This window comes from Antechinus flavipes, chromosome 1 (assembly GCF_016432865.1).
Source record: "Antechinus flavipes isolate AdamAnt ecotype Samford, QLD, Australia chromosome 1, AdamAnt_v2, whole genome shotgun sequence".
NCBI lineage: Eukaryota > Metazoa > Chordata > Mammalia > Dasyuromorphia > Dasyuridae > Antechinus > Antechinus flavipes.
Window position 1 is genome coordinate 538,505,299 of NC_067398.1, and position 20,545 is coordinate 538,525,843.

General features: G+C 33.2%; 1 long non-coding RNA gene across 1 annotated transcript in view; it reads left to right on the forward strand.

Annotated features, from left to right (window-relative positions):
• Window positions 1-1,534: 1,534 nt before the first annotated feature.
• LOC127544116 (uncharacterized) overlaps window positions 1,535-20,545 on the forward strand; it is a 276,661-nt gene continuing 257,650 nt past the window's right edge. Inside the window, exons 1-2 of the long non-coding RNA XR_007949371.1 lie at window positions 1,535-1,636; window positions 2,897-2,999. This is a non-coding gene — a long non-coding RNA (uncharacterized LOC127544116). The remainder of the gene's footprint in view (window positions 1,637-2,896; window positions 3,000-20,545) is intronic.

The window sequence follows — 20,545 nt, forward strand, 5'->3', positions numbered from 1 at the left end:
GGAGAAGGGAAAAGAGAGAGAAAGAATAAGGAACTTTATTTCATGCAAAAGAGGTATGTAAGGGAGAACTTTTACAGAGAAGGGGGAAATGGTGGGCAGGAGGATGATATGGGCAACTCTTGAATCTGAATTGGTTCAAACAAGGAAAACACACACATACATACACACATACACACAAATCCACACATACATATATCCCGCACTCTCAATTGGTAATGGAATCTATCTTACCTAACAGGGAAAGAGAAAAAGGGAATAAAAAAAAGAGAGAGTGGCAAAAGGTAGAACAGATAAAGAAAAGCAATGAAAGGATAGCAGTGGAAGATAAAGGAAAACAGACTTTAGAGGAAGTACAGGTTAAAAAGAGAGAGAAAAAGAAAATAAGATAAAAAGAAATGCGCAGTTAACAATCTTAATTGTGGATGTAAATGGAATGACTTCATCCATAAAACAAGTGGATAAGATAATGGATTAGAAACAGAATCTAGCAATATGATGTTTATAAGAAACATAGAAATATAGGGTTAAAATAAGGGGTTGGGTAAACATAGACTTTTAGATATGATACATTTTTGGAGAATGAAATTAAAGTAATTATTAAGAGTTATTTTGCCCAAATATATGTTGGTAGAATGGACAATCTAGGTAAAAAGAATAAATGCTTATAAATTTTCCAAATAAGGATAAATGAATAAATAAAATGCCTCAAATAATAGGAGAGAGGAAACAAGATATTTAAATAACCCTACTTTTGAAAAAAAATATTGAACAAGCCATAAATGAATTCCCTATGAAAAAATAATTACAACTAGATACACTTACAAAATTGAATTCCATCAAATATTAATGAACAATTAATCAAATACTATACAAACTCTTGAAAAAATAGATAATAAAGATGTCTTCAAATTTCTTTTGTGATACAAATATAGTTTTCATACCTAAACCGGCAAAAACATAGTGGAGAAAGAAAAGTATTGACCAATTTTCTTAATGAATATCAGTGCAAAAATTTTAAATACATAGCATAAACATAGCATAAAGAATCATACATTATGATCAAGTAAGTAGCATTTATACCAGGAATGAAGAGTTGGTTAAGTATTATAAAAACTATAAGTATAATTGACTTATCAATAACAGAAATAACAAAAAATAATTTGATTACACCAATAGATGCAGAAAAAAATCTTTGACAAAATGCAACAATCATTTATATTAAAAAAGAAACTTTGATAAATTCAAAGATCCAAGATTTTGGGGTAAGAACTGGGAAGGAAAGAGAAAGAATTTGAAACTAAAATTAAAAACAATGATTGTTAAAATATATATGAAAATAAGTAAATAAAAACATTCTGAGAATGCCTTATTATATATTGTTTTACAAAAGTGAATTCTTTATCAAATATAATTGTAGACTTAATGACTTTGGAGAGTAATTGAAACATTTTTAGAACTGAAAATGATTATTTGATTAGAAATTGATTGGAGCCTTTTTTCTGTGGTTTGTTTTATTTCCATATTTGTTAGATTTGGAGGACCTTGTGAAGAAATATGTACCAAAGAGCTTCTTCATTTTGTAGTTGTTGCTGGTTTCAGAAAGCTGAGCCTTGCCATCAGCTGTTCAAATGACCAGGTAACACATGAACACATGGTCATGATTGTGAAATTTCTAGTCAGATTTAAAAAATCATGGGAAACATGACATTAACCATGGTTTCCCTCTACTAATCACACTCTTTATTTAATCATAATTTGTTCTTTTTAAAGGTTGCCCAAATTTGTAGTATTTAATTTGTTTGATTCTACATTGAAGGGTCAAAGAAGATAGAATTTTTCATCTCTCACAAGGCTATTTCTAATCAACTACAATAGAAGGTTGTAAGGGAGGGTTTGTGACACTAGTGATAATGAATGAGGGACTTGAGTGCTATTGATAGTTTATGGAGATGGAGGAATGGACTTTTATCCTGAAAGTAAAGTAGGAAATTATTAGGGAAATAATTTGATTCCTTTGGGTCCCCTAAAATGTTATATCTAGCTATATTGGCTTATCATGCATAATATCTGGGGGCATTTTCTTCTTTCTGTATCCTAGGTAAATTTCCCCAGTGAAGATATAATATGGGTCCACATATTTTAAAAATGACAAAAATATAGCTTCCACAAATGTATTTACTTTTACTAGACAGTCAGAATACAATTAGTCAAAAGGAAAGGCACCTAATGAAATAGGTAAAATGGCAAAAAAAGTATCATTGAAGGGTTTATTGGAACAAACTTTCTAATTGATCCACATACCAACAATGGGAACAGCATGCAACTAACTAGTGGTTATGTTCCTAGGAATTTCATTCATTCATCCTTCATTCCTGAAGGGTGACCAATAACAATGTCTTGATTTGAATTGAATTTAAGTGACGCAGAGATTTGCAAAGTCATTAGTTTTACTCTTCCAGAGATATTGGAGTCCAGTGGTAAGACATAGGTCAGGATGACTGCTGATGGCCTGACTTTTTAAGCTAAGGTCCTTCCCTTATGTCAGATTGAGAGTACACACATTCATGTGGCCAGAGTGAATGTGCTTGGAGGATCTTGAAGTTAGGGAACACTTTTGGTCAGGGCACATATATGAATGAGCAAATTATATCTCTGCTACTACAAGGATACTTATGATTACAGATAATACCATTGTGTTACTGTTTCTGAGTCTATAATGCTTTGTGATCACCACAATTTTTCTACAAGTTTTATAATTACTGCTAGGCATTGTTCTTTCTATTACATATTGCTCTTCTAGGCAAGTGATTGTTGCTCAGTGTTGTTTTGGCAGGTAGATGATATCAGAAATTTTTTATGCTACTTGCTTTCATTTTTTTTTTTTGTCTTGTTTCAGCTCTGCAGTTTGATGCTCCCAGGCAATGTCCATGGTTATGATCCCTGTCGTTCTGAAATTTGAAGACTTTGTCCTACATCAAGAAGAGTGAACTTTTTTCAAGGTAGTAATGGATTCTTCCCCACCACCCCTTTTTGTAGTCAGGTATTATTATGGCTAAATCTAAAAGGTACAGATTAACCTTTCACTCTTTAAAAAAATATTTAATTTTTGTACTAATTTTGACAAACATTAACAGGCATAAATGTGTATATATACAAAGAGGAAGAAATAAAAAGGAATGTATACAATACTATAAGTGCTTTTTAAATAAATCTTTTTCAAAAGTTTTTGTTACTTTAATACAATATTTTCAACACTGCTCTGCTTGTTTTGATCCCCTTTGATCCTGTTTTCTTATTTTCTTTCATTTATCTTATTATTAATGACCTCAACTTCTCCCCAAATATCTGCTCCCAAAGAAATAAAAACTTTTCCATTATAACAGATAAGCACTATCAATCAAAAGAAATACACCCATTGGCCATGAGGGTCTCATTCTGCACCTCTGGTCCATAATATCTCTGCTCAGAGGTGGGAAGCATGAATCATTGTTCAAATTGTTAATCATTTAGCATAGGGGTGGGTCATTGCATTGATCATAGTTCTTAAGCTTCTCACAGTTATTTTCCTATACAGTATAATAGGTGATATAAAAATTGTTCTGATTTATTTTCTCACTTAGTTCTCATGAGCCTTTCCAAGTTTCTCTGAATCTTATCATTTTAATTTTTTTTTAAAGCAACATAACATTCTACTGTATTCATACTATAATTTCTTCATCCATTCTCTAATTAATGCTGCCTACTTTGTTTCTAATTCTTTTCAGCTATGAAAATAAAGTTATGGACATTTTTGTAATATGAATTTTTTTGCTCTTTCTTTGATATCTTTGGGATATACAACTGGTAGTGGTATTGCTGGGCAAAAGGTTCTAACAGTGCTGTGACCTTTAGGGGATAGTTCCTATTTGCTTTCTAGAATGATTGAATTAATAATTCACCACTCCATCACTAGAACAGTAATATGCCTTTCCTCTAACAGCCCAGCCCACCTCACAATGATAGTTTTAAATGTTTTTTTTGTCATCTTTGCCAATCTAAGGAGTATAAGAAGGAAGCTTAGAGTTCTTGTAATGTACGTTTCTCTCCTTATTAGGAATTTGGATCATTTTATATGGTTTTTGATAGCTTGCCTTTTTTCTTTTGAGAATTGCCTGTGGGCATCTTTTGACTATTCATCTATCAAGAAAAGCTCATTCTTATATAGTGTTTTAAAATAAATTCCGAATACATCATAGGTATCAGATGTTTATTAAAATAATTCCCTACAAGTATTTTTTCAAGTTAATTGATTCCATTTTAATCCTCATTGGATTAATTTTGTTTATACAGAAGCTTTTCAATTTGATGTTAGAAGAATTTTCCATTTTATCTTGTGATTCTAACCCTTAGCAGTTTCCATTTTCTGTTAATATTATCCCTTATGATTATAATTTTCATAATATTGAATCAACCATATAAATCTAATTTAAATGTAATCTGGTCACAGTGTATACCTTCTAAATTTTGGTGGTAGTCATTTTGCTAGTATTTTTCACTCTTTTTTCATCAATATTTATTAAAGACGTTGGCCTGAACTTTTCTATATCTGATTTATTTTGCCCTGGCATAAGAAGATATCCTATTTAAGTATCTGGTCATATTTATTCCTTAGAATTTGTCAGGATCCTTTCCCTGATTTTTTTTCAAGCATTTTACTTAATAATTCAATTGCTTTTTTTTTTTTTTTTTTTTTTTTTTTTTTAGTATTTAATATAATTAATTTGTAAATCCACCTACTTTTGTTTTCCCCCTCTTTGGAAATTCTTTTGCAGATTCTTCAACTTTCTTCTTCTTCTTCTTCTTCTTCTTCTCTTCTTCTTCTCTTCTTCTTCTTTCTTCTTCTTCTTCTTCTTCTTCTTCTTCTTCTTCTCCTTCTTCTTCTTCTTCTTCTTCTTCTTCTTCTTCTTCTTCTTCTTCTTCTTCTTCTCCTTCTCCTCCTCCTCTCCTCCTCCTCCTCCTCTCCTCCTCCTTCTCCTCCTCCTCCTCCTCCTCTCCTCCTCCTCCTCCTCCTCCTCTCCTCCTCCTCTCCTCCTCCTCCTCCTCCTCCTCCTCCTCCTCCTCCTCCTCCTTCTTCTTCTTCTTCTTCTTCTTCTTCTTCTTCTTCTTCTTCTTCTTCTTCTCTTCTTCTTCTCCTTCTTCTTCTTCTCCTTCTACTTTTTATTGACAGAACCCATGCCTGGGTAATTTTTTTACAACATTATCCCTTGCACTCATTCTGTTCTGACTTTTCCCCTCCCTCCCTTCACCCCTCCCTCAGATGGCAAGAAGTCCTATACATGTTGAATATGTCACCATATATCCTAGATACAATATGTGTGCAGAACCGAAGTTCTCTTGTTGCAGAGGAAGAATTGGATTCAGAAGGTAAAAATAACCGGGGAAGAAAAACCAAAATGCAAACAGTTTACATTCATTTCCCAGTGTTCTTTTTTTTGGGTATTGCTGCTTCTGTCCATCCTTGATAAACTGAAACTGAGTTAGGTCTCTTTATTGAAGAAATCCACTTCCATCAGAATACATCTTCATACAGTATCGTTGTTGAGGTATATAATGATCTGGTTCTGCTCATTTCACTTAGCACTTTTTTCTTCTTCTGAGATTGGGTTATTTAAATAATCCATTTCTTGTTTTAGAAATCTGAATTTTAGATATTTCTATAAATATGAAAGTAATTTCCTTTGTTATTAATACAATAAGCATATGATTGAACAAAAAATTTTTGTTCAGTTGCATATTACACTTCATGACCCCATTTGGGGTTTTCTTGGCAAGAATATTAAGGAAGTTTGCCATTTCCTTTTCCAGCTCATTTTTTATAGATGAAGAATTGAAGCAAATAGGGCTTAAGAACTTGTCCAAAGTCACACAGCTATTAAATATCTGAGATCAGATTTGCTCTATCTTCATCATTGTTGGCCTGGCACTGTACTACTTAGCTGCCTGCTGAGTAAGATAATTTTTATTTTTAATAATTTCTTTCATTTTCTCTATATTTGTTTGAAATTCTTTTTAAAGCTTTGTGGCATGATAACAGTTCCCTATTTTGATAGCTTTCCTCTATTTTTATGAAATTAGTGAAAGGAACAAATCTGCTCCTAGTTTTTATCAACTTAATAGTTTCTTTGGTTTAAATTTTGCTCATATTTTCTTTGATTTTCAAAATTTCTAATTTATATTGAGTCTTTTTTGCTTGTTTTCATAGCTGCAAAAATTCTTTCTATATATACATCATGTAAATGTTTAGTGATATTTACTTTTTTTCTAAGGATTGATTTGTTTGCAAAAATTTCTGTATTGTCATTTTCCTTGATGAAATCATCCTTTATTTTTATGATTTGATTGAATAGTATTAAATTACTCATTCATCCTTTAAATTGGAATTCTTTCTTTAATTACTGTTTATTGATTATAATCATAATTACATTATAATTAGTAAAGAATATGATGAATATTTCTGATATTTTGAATTTATTTATGAAATGTTATATATTAGTATAGAGTCATCACCATAGAGAACAATTATCTCACATTGAATTGGTACTTAATTATAAGCACCATGCTGATCTAGATTCAAGTACACCTTTTCAGAGTTCAGGTCCTTTACAATAGTTTGCTCTCTATTTCTCCCTGTTATTTAATTAATATTTCTTCAAAGTATTTAGTTGATGTGATATTTGGTACATATGTATGAAATATTAATCTATTTTAATCATATTATATTTACTGTTATTTTGTATTTTAATGCAGTAAGTATAATTCTCTCTAGTCTCTTACTTTAATATTTTATATTTTTTTACATTTCAAGATTTATTGTAAGCAGTTTATTCTTTGATTCTGCTTTCTTATCTATTCTGATATATCCTTCTCCATTTTTTGGATGAGTTCATTCCATTCACATTCATGATAAATTCTTTTAAATATTTATTTCCCTATATTTCAAAAAATCTTAAGTGAAAATTATATGAGACTAATATTAATTAATTGTCCCAGTTTTTGTTTTTGGAAAAAAAACCCCAAATACAATGATTGAATAAGTAGAGAAGAAAAAAAGGAAAAAAAAAGATCTAGTCTTCACACCCCAAAAAACCTGAGAAGTATAAGTTATAAAAATTTATATTCTTTTGGACAGAATACCCACATGTAAGCAATGAGAGGAGGAGGAGGAAGAGGAGGAGAAGGAAGATAAAGAAATAGTAGAATTTCCTAACCGTAAATGATTGGTTGGGTTCTTAGGGAGTAGCTACTACTATAACTCACAGATTATTGATTTTACTTCTTTCTTGAAGAGGACCAATGATATCAAGAAAGTGTTCTCTTGACTTGCAAATGAACTGGATTTAAGTGAGGCTGCACCGTGCAAAATCATTAGCCTCACTTTCTCCTCCAGAATCATCTAAGTTCAGTGGTAAGACATAAATCATGACAACTGGTGAGGGCACCCAATTTGTCTTTTATGTTGATGAATTGATTTTTCTTAAGCACAGGTCTGATTGTATTTCTAAACTACTTATTAAAATCCAATGACTTTCCATTTCTCATATTCAATATAAAGTTACTTGTTTGTCATTTAAAACTCCTCATAATTTGGCCCCTTTTTGCCTCTTTAATTTTCTTGCATTTTAGCCCTCTCTACATACCCTATGTGGGAGTAGTATGATTACTAATTCTTGCACATGATATTCTACCTTCCACCTCCATGCTTTTATGCTGGCTTCCTCAATGGCTGGTATATTCTTTTCCCAACTTGATTCTTAAAATTCCTACTTTTCTTTGAAACTCAATGCCTCCCATTCTAGACAGCCTTTCCTTTTTCTTTCAGCTGTGAATGCTATCTCCTTTTAGGTTATTGTCTATTTACATTGTTTTCTCTTGTAGATTCCAATTTGTACATGTAGTCTTTCCAATTGGGATGTAAAGTCCTTGAGGGCAGTGACTTGCTTTTTTATTTTTTGTTCTTTTTTTTTTTTTTTTTTTTTTGGTATTCCCATGGCTTGGCACAATGTCTAACATATAGTAAATGATTATTAAATGTTTATTGATTAATTGATTGATTGATCTAAAATTTTCTGCACCATTACTCTTTTCCAAAAATCTATGTTTGATCAAGGATACAAACAAGGTATGTGCATATGTTACAACCTTTTGAGTCTTAGTTTACACAGGATTATTGGGCTGCAGTGTAGACTTGTCAGGTTGACCTTTCATGGGATTGGTGCTTTTCTATTAACAATGCAGTTGGGAATAGTCATAGGTGTGAAAATAAAGTGATAACAGGAATCCTATTTCTTTTCTTTCCCCTCAGGATGAATTTCACCCTATTTTTTCTCTCTGGTGAAATTGCTGGAGGAGGCCACTCCAAACTGAAAGAACGATATTTTGTTCTAGTTGAATCTCGATCAATTGATGCTATTGGAATATAAAAACCTGACAATTATTCACAGCATCATTTTTATTCTTTACAATAATCAGGGGGCATGATGTCAGTTCTTCAAGGCTCAATGACAAAACAGCAAGATACCAATTAGAATACATTCCGCTGGCAAGATCACCAGTTGTACCTATTTCTCTAAAAGGACATTTGAAATGATGCTCACTTACTAGTTAGGTTATCACAGCAGGGAAGAGAAATGTTGGCCAACTAAACCTTTGGTCTGAGTCTGTATTTTAAAAATCATCTTTGTAAATTAATCTCCTTAATGGTTTTTCAAATGGATGGTAGCACAGTTTAAGTACCATTTTAGTGAGGGAATTAAAAAAATAGCCTTTGTATTGTCATTAAAAACCCTCCTCCTTCTTTCTCACTCTGATCCCTTCCCACTATTTTAATTGAAGATTTAATTCTGCCAGCATTTATTGTTTCTCTATTATGTCCAGATCCGCTTTAAATTTTAGTGCTTTCCTTCTGTAAACCATCTCCTATTTATCTTTTGTTTAGTTTGTTTGTAAATAATTGTTTGCATATTATTTCCCCTTGTGAGCTCCCTGAGCTCCTTGAGACAGGGTATTGTCTTTTGGTGTTCTTTGTATCCCAAGTTAATACCATGGTGCCTGGTGCATAGTAAGCATGAATATATATTTATTGACTTACTCATTTATTGATTGCAGAATTCCATGCTAAAATAAGAGGAAAATAATATTGTGCCTATTTAGATAAAGCTTAAATTCTAGTAAGAAGATATTTTATATATAAAATAATTTCAATGTATAGTATGTATAGTTTGTTTCACTAAGGTTTTACTAAGAACAGCTCTATGAAGTATGTACAAATAACATTATTCCCTTTCCCACAGATAAGGAATGTGAGACTCAGGTGAGTTAAGTGACCAGGATCATAGAAGTTCTGTCAAACATAGAATTCAAAAGCAAATCTCTGTTGATTTAATGAAGATCAAGATGCTTTCTACTATTTTCTACCTCACCAGATTATGGTGAGGATAAAATACTTTGTTAATACTATATAAATGTTAGTTGATAGTATTATTAATAATACATGTGATAAAATGAATAATAATTACTATTATTCCTCACATTTTTCCAATCCCAAACTGATAATTTTTTTGCTCAGCTTTTGAACTTTGAAGAGTTAGATTATTTATAATTCTCTTTGGCATTGGTAGGAGTTTTCCTTAACCAGCAATAGATGATGATAGTATCTATACTAAAAGCTGAGAGACATGACATCTAGAACATGACCTCTCACTATGAATAATAGTAAAGGCTTTGACTATATAAAGGGACCAAGCCTAGGAACCAAGCAGAAAACTACATCTTCTCCATAAAGAGAAAATAAGACTCAGTGTAACTAGAAACTGTGAGTTAACCCCACTGCTATTTGATTCTTTACGCATGTGCTACTATTTGATAAGTTTGATCCTACTATCCCCAGTAATCTTATGTATGTGAAATGAAAGTACACACCTCAGTTTAGGGAAACTGTTTTTTTGACAACTGTCTTTGCTTAGTTAAATATCCTTTCTAAAAGATATTTAAGTCTGGCTGATAATTATTAGAAAGCATACTAGTGGGGGCTCACCAACAATTCTCATTAGTGATACTAAAGAAAATTGAGGGAAATAATATTTAGTTTCTCCAGTTTGAGTTGGAGAAGTGAACCTGGAAGAAGTGCTATATAGATCGAAATTTATGATTGATTATGTGATCCACTAAATTTTGGAACAATTACTGTGCACTAGGATATCTTGACTTATGATTGAGAGTGTATAAACCAGACTAGATGATATTTTACAACCCATTAAGTTACCCCACCTTGGCATCAGCCTACCTGCCTAGTCAGTGGATATAAGCTTTGCCTGTACCTTCTCACCTATGACTGCAGAGTCAATAATCAGATCAATTCTATTTTACTTTTTTCTTGGAAAGGATTTGCTAGTTTACTGCCCTAAGAACTTAACATTCCTATAACTCATCACTTTTATATGTTGTCTTCTTCTATTAGAATATAAACTTTTTTAGATCAGAGATTATTTCACTTTTGTATTTATAGCACCATAATTTAACATAATGCCTCACACAAAGTAAGCACTTAATAAATGCTTTTCCATTCATTCATCCATTTTTAATCTTCTCTGAACTTCAATTGTTCTTATAGTAAATTATATGCAAGTTAGTATCTTTCTAATTGTTCTGTTATGTTGATTCATTGTTTTCAGATTGCTGCCTTGTATATTTTTCTTGTCACAATAGTTAAGTCATAGATTTCAACTATAATTTGCTAAGACTGATTTCAAGGAAAGTTTTCCTGTGTACTTTCCATGTGATAGGTGGTATCAAAGTAGGAAATTATACAATAGCTCCTAACCTTTCTGAAGATAAAAATCCCTTTTTCATATTTTTTCATTTTAAAAGATTTTTGTGGCTTCCTAAAACAATAATAGTCAAGTTATACATATATACATATATGTTGATAAAATATATGATGATCAAAAACTATTATTGATCATACTCTAAAATGGTTATATTAATACAATTAGGTTGTCCACATATTTGAAAAAAAGATATATGTTTGAGGTATTTGTTCCATCTATAAACATTCACAGACTCTGCAGCAATTTGACAGATTCCTAATAGTCCCCATTCCATATGATTCAGTGAAGAAAAAGCATTAGAATTGGAATCAGAGATCTGAGTTCAAGTTTCAGTTATGGTGCTCTGTTATCTTGGGCAAATCTGCATGGTGTGAAGAGGAATTAATCTGGACTTGAAAGATATGAATTCAAAACCTATATATTATATTATATATACCTTGTGGGATTTAAGGAAATAATTTTGTCTTAAAGAGGCTTGATTTTCTCATTTTTAAAGCTCAAGGTTGGCTTAGATGATCTGAAAGATTCTTTTCCACTCAAAGTCTTCTGCTTTCTTAAGTGCTTATGATATCTCAGTGTTGACTACTATGAAACAGCAGAATTCCTTCCCTTAAAGGGCTTACTTTTTTGTATCTAGTGGAATTTGCAATGCAATCACATAAGTGAGTACATAGGTGTTCAACAAATACTAATGGTTCAGTTGAATGATTATGATAGGATTAGAGAGCCACCAATTACACTTGATGGAATCAGATTTTTTTTGTGCTCAGCTGTGTGGGCCCTCACAATTTTTTATAAACTATTGATTTCATGTTTTTGGTGATGTCTTCCCTCTAATACATCTTAGAAGAGGCTCTTCTTCCTCATGACAGACATGTCTCTGAAGCTCTTAATAGTTGTGAAGTAATTTTTCTGTGTCTAAATTTATTGTGCAAGATTAAATTCAAGAGGCAGTAGAACAGATGGAATGTGTCCTTCTCTGACAGTTCCATTCTTTTTTTTTTTTTTAGTTCCATTCTTCTAAGACTTTCAAGGTCTGTCCTAGTTGATTTTCTTCTTGAAATTTCCCTTCTATTGACTGTTTTTCAATGGTCCCCTGAAAAAGTTCAATTTTCTCAGAACTTTCCTTCTCTCTGCTATGCACTTCCTTAGAAAAAGAGTGAAAATGGATCATGGAAATTATATACACTAGATATTTTGTCTATGGTTTGGAAAAACTGGTGAATCTAAGTTATAAGATACTGATACTCAAAATAGTCACAATTTCTTTGAATGTTTCTTAAATATAATCCAAAAAAAATCCCTTTGTTTTGTTCTTCATCATCTTTAAGAAGGATGACATTATAACATAAAATACATCAGAAGAGTTCTAGTATGGGCTATGCAATTAACTAGCTATGTGATTTTGGGACAGATTAAACATTTATCCAGCACTTGCTATGTGTCAGCCAGTGTGTTAAGCAGTACAGAAATATAAATAAATATAAATAAATTGTTCAGTCATTTTTCAGTCCCGTCTGACTCTTTGTAACCCCATTTGAGATTTTCTTGGCAAAGCTACTAGAACAGTTTTCCATTTCCTCCAGCTCATTTCACTGATGAGGAACTGAAGTAAACAAGGTTAGGGTGACTTGTTCAGAGTCATATAGCTAGTAAATGTCTGAAGTCAGATTTGAACTCAGTAAGATGAGTCTTCCTCATTCCAAGCCCACCATTCTATCTACTGTACCACCTAGCTGCCACAAATAAATGAGAAATACCAAAAAACCCCCAAACCCAACCCCAAACAAACAAAAAATAAAGGAAAACCCTGCCTTCAAGGGGGCTTTCATTTTAATGAAGGAAGATAACACATAAAAGGAAGTTGAAAACTGATGATTGTGGGGAGAGAAGGGACCTATGTGTGGAAAGGTGGTCCAAGGACTCATGGGCTGAAATAGGTTTGAAGGAAGGCTGAAGCAGTGGAGGTGAAGTGCTCCAGAGAATCATGCAGAATTGCCTTATCTATAAAAAGGCAAATATTAAAGCATCTCTCCTAACTCACAGAGCTATGATAAGAAAATCTGTACTTTGTGTGACCTAAATCTTTTTTTTGTAAATATGAGCTATGATTACAATCTAGTTCAAGTCCTCCTTTTTTACATATGGGGAATTTGAGGCTTAGAGGTACATTATCACCCAAATTCTCTGATATCAAAGTCATTGCTCTTACTACCATATAATAACTACTAATAATCCCTGGTGCTTTTTAATCCATACTCACAGGTTTATCATGATTTTACTTCTAATTTCTAATTTTACTTCTGTAATGGAAAGAATACTAGATCTGCTATCAGAGGATCTGCCTTCAAATCCTAATTCTGACACTTAATTCTTTGGGCAGTTTTTTGGCTCTACTTTGCTCATTTTCATTTGAAAAATAAGAGGGCTTAGGCCAAAAGTTCCTAAGGTACCATGTATTAATTATGTTAATGCCCTATACAAATATAAGCCATGATTATGTAAGATCATAAACAGCCTCCCAGAGTACACAGGAACTTTGGAAAACCTTATGTAAAGATGAGGTATAATTATTATCATGAATTATTATAATTATTATCATGAAAGTGTTTTTAGTTTACTTTAGAATAAGCACCATGAAGTGGATTTTAAAAAAGAAGAAATCTATGTCCACCTTTTCCTAACTGTGTCCTTGGATGAATCAATTCACCCATCTTTACAGAATAGTAAAAAATAGGAATAGTATTTCACTAATAAATCTGTACCTCTGTTTGGAGGAATGCATCTATGCAAATCATAAAGATGAGGGTAAGGATGAAGATGCAATGTGTCCTGGGAACATCCTGTTCATTTCAGTTGCAAAATTATATTGAGCTAGATTTTCTTTGGAGTAGAGACATTATCCAGGAGGAACCAACCAATCAACCAACCAACCCGTAACAATCAACAAATATTTATTATATGTCTGCTATATAATATATATATATATATAATATTATATATCGTGCTCTGTTAAATATTGGAGATACAAAGACAAAAACATGTAAATGCTTTTAAGTCACTTATATTCAAATGGAGGAGATAACTTGCATATAGAATTATATATAACACATCTACAAATCAGATATACACATTGGAGGAGGATACACCAGCAGCTGGGATTGGATGTGTGAAGAGGGTTGAACAAAACTTTTGAATAGCTTTAAATGCATACTAGATATGAAAAGATACTATTTGATATTAGAGGTGAGAAGAAGCCACTGGGCTTTATTGAGTAGGGTAATTAAGCAGAGGATTTATGCATTAGGAAAATCCCCATTCGATGGAAAGGGGAGATGTTTGAGAGAGAGACCAGTTAGAAAGCAATTGATAGTCCAGATAAGAGGTAGTGAGTTTCAGAACTAAGTTAGTGCTTTCAGTTCCAGGCCAGCCCTTTTGTGGGTTCTGCTCCAGTGATTTTAAAAAGTGGGAGATTTTGGAACCATATTATACTGATTGCCAGTTTCCTTCTCTAACTGGACTGCATCGAAAGAATGTTGCTATGTGAGACAAAAGGCCAAAAGGAGAGGTTATTTATCTAACAAATATATATTTATTTTTAAAATCCCAGGACATTTTTCTCTGAAGAAAAGAACCTGATGTTTGCTATGCTATAGTATTGTATATACAAGTTGAATGGATATTTCTTTAGTTAAATAACGGTTGCTATTGTATATAGTATTATAATAACATACTATTGTATATAAAGTAACAATTGATACTATTATATCAACTAAGGCATAAATAAAATATTCTTTGGCTTCCAATCAAATTGTGCCACACACATACACACACAAAAACCACGCACATACATATACTATTTTAGGGTAGTATTTATCTCTTTCAGTCCTAAAGGCCATAAAGACAGACATACAGAAAGAATAAATGGACCTATTAAACAGATTGCAATAAAATTATGAACCAGTCTTTTGGTTTAGTATAACTAGCAGGGATTTCCATTTAGAGACTAATTCTTTATAGAAAAATGAATACTAGAACTAAGGAAAGCAAAGGCTGCTCATCTTTCAGTCCTTAGCAATGACAGGGTATGGAGACAGAATTCTACTTGGTTGTTAATGAGTCCCTGCCTGAGGGTGCAGGTCAAGAAATGCTAGTCATAACTCTGTTGTATGGGGCCTTGCTTATTTGAATTAGACACTATCTCTAGACTAGGGGTAAAGAGGGTGAATCAATAATTCAATAAATATTAAGAACCCATAATTCCAGGTGCTAAGTGCTGGGGATATAAAAAGTGGCAAATGACAATTGCTGCCCTCAAGGGACTCCTAATCTTTGGAGGAGTTAATATATAATGTGTAAGCAAACTTATATATTCTAACAAACTGTATAGAGTATAAATAGGAAATAACAGAGAAAAGGAACTGGAATTAAGAGAGGCTGAGAAAGATTTCCTGTAAATTAGATTTCAACTGGGACTTAAAGAAAATAGGCAGAAGTAAAGAGGGAGAACCTTTCAGGCAAGGAGGACAGCCAGTAAAAATATGAGGAACTGAGAATTAGAGGCTATTATAATACTCCATTTCTTAAGCTTCTCTTAGTTGGTTTCTTCTCTTTTCTCTCTTCAGAATCTCCCCAGACACATCTCTATTAGCTTGTTTCTTCAAAATTCATGCTTTCTTTCCTGATTTCTCCAAATAGAGGCTAATGCAGGTCATATTTTCTTTTTTACTTGGCCCATGCTCAATAATTCATTAGTGTTTCCAAATGAAGCTTAATTGTTTCATTTCTTTATAATAAATCACAGAGGAGAAAACTGCCTTAATAGAAAACCCAATTAAAACCTACTGCCTGGAGGCTGGTGGGCCTCTTGGATAGGAGATTAACACTGTTGTGACCTTTGACTCCCCTTAATGGATATTAATTATTTCCCCTTCCACACTAAGATGTAGGAACATGGGGCCACTGTGATTAGAATTAAAATTTTGGCAGCTTTCTGTGGAGGAAAGAGGATGACATTTTGAGTCAAGACTTAGATTCTATTCTGAACTTTGAATTGACATTGTTTTATGACTTTGGAAAAATCATGTTTCCTTTCTATGCTCCAGTTTTCTTATTTATAAAATGAAGGAGTTGGATGAGATGCCCTTGTAGGTGCCTTCCAGCTTTGACTTTCTACAGTTCTAAGACTTTGGGTTTTCAATGACTAGGGCCATACGTGTCCTTCCTGATAGCTCAGAAAATCAAAAGTGAAGATGCAAATAGGTAAAACCAAGAACTTCTTTTGTTGTTGGTACTTCTCTTCAGGCACTCACTAGCACTAGAACCAAACGGATATTTCTGAATCAGTCATTGTTGAGAAGGGACATTAGAGTAAGGGATGTATTAGCCACAATTTTGTGGCATCTTTTTCAGTCATTCTATTTGCAGTGTGTTCTGGGAGTCAAGGGACCTGGGCTTATGAACAAGACCTCTTACCAGCTTACTATAGTATATGTGTTAAGCAAATCATTAACTTTACATGTCCACAATACTCTTTCATTAGGGAATTGAGTAGCAAGTCATATGAAATCTCAATTTTGGTGAGATCTTATTGAACTTCTAAGAGTATTAAAATTAAAATTTCTGTTTTAAGATCATATTTAATCTTTAATTGAACACAAGAATTGGAAGGAATCTTAGTTCATCTAGTCTAATATATATCTGGACAAGTATTTTCCTCTCATTCTCCCTCCAATTGGCCACTAGGCTTCTTGAGTCAAAACTTGAGTCCTAGCTTCATCATGTCCTAGCAGTGTAACCTTTAATGATTCACTTTACTATTTTGGGACTCTGCTGCCTCATATGTTTACTTATTTATCTTTTTTTTTTATTTAATTTTATTTAATAATAACTTTGTATTGACAGAATCCATGCCAGGATAATTTTTACACAGCATTATCCCTTGCAATCACTTATGTTTCGTTTTTTCCCCTCCCTCCCTCCTCCCCCCCCCCCAAGATGGCAAGCAGTCCTATATATGTTAAATATGTTGCAGTATATCCTAGATACAATACATATTTGCAGAACCGAACAGTTCTCCCGCTGCACAGGGAGAATTGGATTCAGAAGGTAAAAATAACTCAGGAAGAAAATCAAAAATCAAATAGTTCACATTCATTTCCCAGTATTCCTTCTTTGGGTGTAGCTGTTTCTGTCCATCATTTATCCAATGAAACTCAGTTAAGTCTCTTTGTCAGAGAAATCCACTTCCATCAGAATACATCCTCATACAATATCGTTGTCGAAGTGTATAATGATCTCCTGGTTCTGCTCATCTCACTTAGCATCAGTCCATGTAGGTCTCTCCAAGCCTCTCTGTATTCATCCTGCTGGTCATTCCTTACAGAGCAATAATATTCCATAATATGTTTACTTATTTATCAATCTACCTATTTGTTCAATGATTCATTTATTTGTTCATCGATTCATTCATTCATTTTAAAAAAGGGATTAGTCTAGAATAGATGATATCCAAAGAGCCTGTTCTGTTCTGATCTTCTGTGATTCTATGTGAAGAATTCAATTATATTTTGTTTTCTTTTGAATCTTATGTTATAGACTTTAATGATTACTTAAATCAGTTCAAACAATAAGCTTTCTTTCTAAAGACAAGAAGAGGAGAAAATATCTTGTCATAAAACATGAGGATTTCTTTAAGAGATGATTCTTCCCATATTAAGGATAAAATTAGAAAAAACTGAGGTCCATGGAAAAAGACAGATTCATTCATATTAGCTTTTAAAATAAATTTTTATCAGTTTTCTTAGCATTCTTTCTCTGTCCCCTTTCAGAGAGACATCTAATATAACAAAAGTTTTAAAGACAAAAAAGGAAAAAATAACAAAACTGATCAGTGCATGAAAAAAATCTGAAAATATATATAATGTAAGCTTCTCACCTCTATAAAGTATGAGGCAGGAGTATCTTCTCATATCTCTTCTTTAGAACCATGCTTATATTTTGTAATTTTGCAGCATCCACTTTTTAATAGTTATTATATATACTACTTTCTTAGCTCTGTTCAGTTTAATTTAAAATATAAAAAAATTAGTAAACTCTCCCTATAGATATAGAGAAGCATCTTTACAATGTGGATTAAAGACCAGCTTTAGGTTTAGGAAAATTTACATTCAAGTTTCTGTTCAGATACATCCTGGCTATGTGAATGTAGACAAGTAACTTCATTTTAGTCAGTACTGCATTGTCAACTTTGGATTGTCTAACTCTAGGAAGGAAGGAAATATCCATTTATGTAGCACCTACTATATTCCAGACACTGTGCTAAATCCTTTGCAAATACTTTTCATTTGATCCACAAAACAATCCTGGGAGGTAGGTGTTATTATTATTTCCATTTTATGGTTGAGGAAACTGAGACAAACAGGGATAGATAGGGATGGTGAGTGTAAAAAGTTTAAGAAGCCCTGCTTTAAATCATGATTATTATTCTCTCTCTGATACAGTTAATAGAGCAGCGGAAGATCAGAGTTCAAATCTGTTCTTAAGACACTTACTCCAAGTGTGACTACAGATAAGTCACTTAATTTCAGTGATTGCCTAGGAAATTAGCTGACTCAGTTTCCCCATCTATAAAATGGACATAATTATTGAGCCTACCTCTCAGATTTATTGTGTGAATAAAGTAAGATGATGTTTTTGAATCACTATTCAAAAATCGTTTTTTGTATTAGCTTCTATATTTTCAAATGTATTTGAGTCTGTCTATCTAATTTAGTCAATGTCTTTAGACCCAATGAGAAGGATGGTGGCAGGAAAATTAAGCAGAAGTTCTATTTCTTTTCTTGGATAGAGGCACTTGTAGTCCTCTTGGTGGATGACAAGACCACAGGACAATCAGGAAACAATTATAAACTACCACAAGGTATAAACTACCTTACTAATCACAATTGTAAGTGTAAATAGTGAGGGAAAATAGATAAACACCAAATCCTCATTTCTCACTGGCACAGTCAGAAGGCAAAGCATTGTATCCCATAAAACTGATGAATTCTGAGCTCAGTGGAGTTTCTCCATGGCAACGCAGCTATCCTATTTCCTTTCTCTCTTTTTTTCCCCTTCTTTTCTTCTCACCTCCTTCAGCTCTCTGTTGGCAAGCCCTTCAGATTGATTTTTTCTCACGCTCTCAGGGTCTCTCTAGAACAGCTCCCTAGTTCCTGTGGTTTTACTCTTTTCCCCATGGCAAATATTCAGTCCATTCTGTTGGCAGTCTGGGAATTGTGCCCTGTGGAACTTATTGCTGATGAAAACATTGTTCGAAAGCAGCATGCCAACAGGCTCTTCTCCTTGGCCTTGGGTCAGATTTCTGTGTTTTGATCACTTCATTTATTATGTTCACTCCTCCCTCTAACTCATAAGCACATGTGCCCACTGTTCTTTCATCTGAAAATGTCCAGGACTGCTGGGAGGGATTCACAGGTAATTAATTTGTCAGGAAAGAGGAACCTTCTTGCCAAATACTAACAAGAAAACAAATTCGCACCTCTTGTAGCAGATGATTACTTCAACAAATGACCATGAATAACATAAAGGGAGGTGGAGATATGGAAAGACATACAAGTAAACCAGGAGAGAAAATCAAGGGAAATTTTATCACCAAGCTTGATAGATTCATATTGCCTCTCTAGATTTTGTCGTCCATCTTATAAATGAAATCCTTGTTGCTAATGCATAAATTTCCTCCTGGAAAAAGAAGTACACTGTGTTTCATATGCTCTCCGTGTATGGGGACTGGAGAGGGAGAAAAAGGAAGCATTGCCTTTCCCTTCTTCCTCCCCCCCACCATGTTTAAAAAATTTATGATTAAAATTGACTTTGGATTATAGATAACCTGGGATAGAACAATCTCTGAAGAAAGGAATGAATATGTAACCTTTCCCTAAGATTTGGGGGATTGACAAAATCTCAGTACTTAGTCATCAAGGATTCATCTTTTTCATCCTCCCAGCTGTGACAGGAAAGTGTAGAGGCTGTATCACCAGTGGCCTGGGAACATTGCTGACTAACTTTATGTCAAGGGTATTTGCTTGGATTTTCCTTCCTTCCTTCCTTCCTTCCTTCCTTCCTTCCTTCCTTCCTTCCTTCCTTCCTTCCTTCCTTCCTTCCTTCCTTCCTTCCTTCCTTCCTTCCTTCCTTTCTTTCTTTCTTTCTTTCTTTCTTTCTTTCTTTCTTTCTTTCTTTCTTTCTTTCTTTCTTTCTTTCTTATAAGAAGTTAACAAGAATATAGAAAAGAGGCAGTATTGCATAGTGGATTGTTAGCCAAACTGAGTCCAGAAGAGCTAAGTTCAGATACTGATTCTGCCCTATACTAATTTTGTGACCTGGGACAAATACTTTAATGTCTCAGTGTTCTAGGTCATTATCTAAGTTTTTTTTTTTAAACTAAGCCTGTGATTTCAGTGCTTGAAGGGAGTTTCCAGAGAAGGACTTTATCACATCCACATTTTTGAAATACTTTATTGTTTACAAAATGCTTTGCTGAAAGCAATGCTGAGATATAGGGTACAATAAGTATCATCCCCACTACAGAGCTAAGAAAACTGAGGCTCTGAGATTGTAATCTTCCCCAAAGTATTGTGAGTTTATTGCTAGTCTATAAGTGACAAAAGTTACTCCAATGATTC